This window comes from Mastomys coucha, unplaced genomic scaffold, assembly GCF_008632895.1.
Source record: "Mastomys coucha isolate ucsf_1 unplaced genomic scaffold, UCSF_Mcou_1 pScaffold11, whole genome shotgun sequence".
Taxonomy (NCBI): Eukaryota; Metazoa; Chordata; class Mammalia; order Rodentia; family Muridae; genus Mastomys; species Mastomys coucha.
In genome coordinates this window covers 4,257,986-4,262,481 of record NW_022196893.1, presented here as the reverse complement: position 1 = coordinate 4,262,481, position 4,496 = coordinate 4,257,986, and the positions used below count along the sequence as shown (strand labels likewise).

General features: G+C 45.8%; 1 non-coding gene across 1 annotated transcript; it reads right to left on the bottom strand.

The window, feature by feature from the left end:
• Positions 1 to 3,676: 3,676 nt before the first annotated feature.
• On the bottom strand, positions 3,677 to 3,782 carry LOC116083112. The gene has a single exon (XR_004115586.1). It is a non-coding gene; the product is annotated as a U6 spliceosomal RNA (small nuclear RNA).
• Between the last annotated feature and the right edge of the window lie 714 nt (positions 3,783 to 4,496).

Genomic DNA, 4,496 nt, shown 5'->3' with positions numbered 1-4,496 from the left:
AACAAGAGAACACTACAAAAACAGAGGTTCTGTTGCCACCACAAAATGATCAGCAACTTCATTTTTAAACTTGTGTTTTCGGGGGGGGTGGGGGCTGGAGAGATGTCTCAGCGCTTAAGAGCACTGGCTGCTCTTCCAAAGGTCCTGAGTTCAATTCCCAGCAACCATATGGTGGCTCAAAACCATCTGTAACAGGATCTGATGCCCTCTTCTGGTGTGTCTGAGGACAGCAACAGTGTCCTTATATACATAAAATAAATAAATCTTTTTTGTTTTGTTTTTGTTTTGTTTTGTTTTCGAGACAGGGTTTCTCTGTGTAGCTCTGGCTGTCCTGGAACTCACTCTGTAGACCAGGCTGGCCTCGAACTCAGAAATCTACCTGCCTCTGCCTCCCAAGTGCTGGGATTAAAGGCTTGCGCCACCACTGCCCAACTCCCTAAGTAAATCTTAAACTCATGTTTTCTAAGCCCAATGGGACAAAATTCTGATCCGTTAGCTTGCATCCTTTCCCACAATACTTACTGCACCTCTTGAGAGTGACTGCAGAACTCCAGCTGACCCTTAGGATCCAGGAAGATGTAATGAAGTCGACTCCAACAAAGAGGAATAAGATTACACAGCCCCTCCATTCTTCTGAAATGGGAAAACATTTACATTTACAAACCACATAGGACACATTGTGAGTTCCAGTGAGGTGACAGGCAAGTAGAATACTTTGCATCTAAAACTTTGCCTTAATGATGGAACTCAATTGGCACTGTGCTTGCTTCGCATCTACAGGGCCCTAGGTTTGACCCCGAACTGGGTAAACCAGGCCTGGTGGCCTACACCTGCAATCCCAGATCTTGGTTGATAAAGGTAAAAGGATTGCCAGGCATGGTGGCATATCCATTTAATCCCAGCACTTGGGAGGCAAAGGCAGGTGGATTTCTGTGAGTTCAAGCCCAGCATGGAATACATGAGGCCTCGTATCATTCAGTTAGTTGGACAAGCAGCAAAACTGTCATCATATAATACAGAGACAGAATCCATGTGAATGACTTAACATTGTAATTACTTAGAATGACATTACATAAGAAAGTAAAGGCATGATGCCAGGCATGGTGGCACACACGTGTAATCCCAGACTAAGCTACATGAGACCCTGTCTTTAAAAATCATGTGACAGGTCAAGAAAAAGAAGAGAATGAGAGATCTGTCCAACCCTGCAGGCCCTGGGCTCAGGTACCCAGAGGAACAGGAAAGTCTTCCTGCCTTTTGACCATCAGCCTTTTCTCACACCTAACAGACCAGCGGTGGCATCTGTGGCCCTTCGCTTATCACATTCGGTCGCTGGTTCATTCACAATTCACTTAAAATCACAGACATCCAACCTTCAGCAGGCACTGGGAAAAGTCACCAATAAGGCCAAGTATACTACAGGCCAGGCAACAACAGCAAGATAGCGAGGAAGAGAGCCTAGATCATGAATGGGCTCTTTTAGCAAAGACAGCAAAACACAAGTCGCAGGCTCCACCTCCACCATCCCTGACCCATGTCCCAGTCTCCTCAGCAGGAGACTGATTGCAGCCTGGAAACCCCAAGCGCCCCTAACTTGATCGGCTCTTGGTCCTTCAGCAGATGATGGTCTCATGCCCCCTAGAGGACTTCAGGGATATGGCAGGACTAGGTCCCCACCTTGTTTCTCCTTGAAGAAAAAGTTTGTCTTGTCCCTGGGGCTGATGGGAGCTTCACCAATGAAGCCTCTGAAGGTCATGCAGAGACATCTTGACACTGCATCCTGCTTCACACATATGTAGCACGCACGCACATGCGCGCACACACACACACACACACACACACACACAGAGGAAACAGCGGAGGAAGCACATGGAGAAGGCTGCCACTAAGTAAATAAACCACTGAATTTAAGAGGCAAGCAAAGTTCCAGGCTAGCCTGGTCTACATTGTGAGTAACAGGCTAGACAGGGCTACACAGGGAGATCTTGTCTCAAAACGACAACAGCCTCCAGAGAAACAGCTCGGGGAAAGACGTTTATGGCCAAAAGTAAAGACCTGAGTTCATTCCCCTGGACTCACATAATAGAAAATGACCAACAGCTCTTGATAATTGTTCTCTGACCTCCACACAAACACAATGGCATGGGCTTCCCCCCAAATAAATAAACAAATAAATATAATTTTAAAAATATGATCAGGAGGCAGAGGCAGGCAGATCCCAAGCCAGTCAGCCTGGTTTATACAAGTGAGTTCCAGATTAGCCAGGGCTACATAGTGAGACCATGTTTTTAATAACTAACTAATTAATTATAGTAACATTTTAATTAAAAATTAAACACCAATAAAATGATAAATGTGTCGATGGGTGCATGGAAGTAGGAGGATCATGAGTTCAAGGTTATCCTTGGCTACACAGTGAGTTCAAAGCAGCCTGGGCTAGCTGAGACCCTGTCTCAAAAAGAAAACAGTGAAAATGTACATAAGGAGCACAGGGTCACAAAATGTCACCAAGGGTTCAGTTTCGTTTTGTGTTTTGTTGGCCTCGACCTTGGCGCTCCATCTGTCCTTCCTCTGAAGCCTCCAGAGTCACTGAGGCCACAAGTTCCATGGTGCCTGACGTAGAAACAATTTCTTTCTGAAATGCATGCCATGGTAAACCATGCCAAGTTGCTGTGCCAGGTGGGGTCCAGAGGCATCCACAGAGCCCAGCTCCAAGAAAGAGCTCCAATCCTGGACAGTAACTGCACAGCAGGGCTGCACCCACACCCATACCCACACTCGAGTGCACACACACACACACACACATACATTCACGCACACTCACACATACACTCATACACTTCACACACACAAATACACACTCTCTTACATATAGACTCATACGCATTCACTCACACACATACTCACACATACATACTCTCAGACACACACACACACTAACACACACCCTCACATATACACTCTCAGATACACACACACACACACACACTTAGACACACATTCTCATACTCATATACACTAACACACACTCTCACATACACACTCTCAGATACACACACCCACACACACACTGAGACACACATTCTCACACTCACATATACTAACACACACTCTCACATACACACTCAGATACACACACCCACACACACACTTAGACACACATTCTCACACTCACACACACTTACACACACACATACACACTCACACACACTTGGACACCCTCACATACACACACTCAGTGTGTGCCACTCACAAGCATCAGTTTGTTCTGTGATGGGCTACCATTGCTAATGCTACCATTGGTAATGGCGTATGTGGAGCAATGTGCACAGCTGGGCAGCTGGGTTGCTCTGTGGATGCAGCGCAGCCCCTATCTGAATTCTGGTGACTTCCTTACAGGTACTGAGACTGGAGGTCATAGGAACCAGAAAAACCCTGAAGAAAAAAGAAGAAGAAGAAATTGGGAGTTCAAGGTTGGAGGGATAGCTTAGAGGTTAAGAGCACTCACTGCTCTTACAGAAAACCCAAGTTCTATTCCTAGCACCCAACATGGCAGGCACCTGTAACTCCAGTTCCAGGGGATCTGACACTTGACAGTCTGACAGCTTCTGCACGAGCGTAGTACACATACCTACATCATACACATATGCACCTAGAATAATTCTTTTATTTTTTTTTAAATATGGAATGCTTCACGAACCCACATGTCATCCTTGTGCAGGGGCCATGCTAATCTCTATATCGTTCCAACCCTATGTGTTATATGCTGCTGAAGTGAGCACCTAAAATAATTCTTAAAAATTGTTTTTACATTTTTTTAACTGTAGATTTCACACTTCCTTATTTGTAACTGACAACAGGGCTGAGGAGATGGCTCAATCAGTGAAACACCTACCGAGTCAGCACAAGGATGAGACTTTGGTTCCCCAGCTCCCATGTGAAAAGCTGAGTGCTGTGGAACACATCTGTAACCTCGGCACTGGGGACAGGGGAAGACACGGGCAAATGTCTGAAGCTGTGAGTTCCAGGTTCAATGAGAGATGTTACCTCAAAAATTAGGGGGACTAAGGAAGCCATCTGATGTCCACCTCTGCCCCACCACACACACACAGAAGACAGAGAGACAGAGAGATAAAGAAAAGATTACTACTACAGTTATTAGACTGAGTTGTAAATAAATAGGTTGACAGTGTAGAATTCTAACTCAGAACTCTAAATTGAGTGTGGTGACACAAACCTTTGATCCCAGCTCTCAGGAGGCACGAGATGGGGGGGGTAGGGAAGTGGGAGAGGATGGGGAGAGGGGTAAAGCGGGGTGACGGGGGGGGGGTAGATCTCTGTGTGTTTAAGACCAACCGAGTCTACATATGGAATTCCAGGCCAGCCAAGGCTACACGTAGAGATCTTGTCTCAGAAACAACAAGAGAATTCTAAGTCAGAATTAGGTTCTTATGGTTGTTAGTGAGGCAATGACACTTTAACAAGGGTGTGAATGG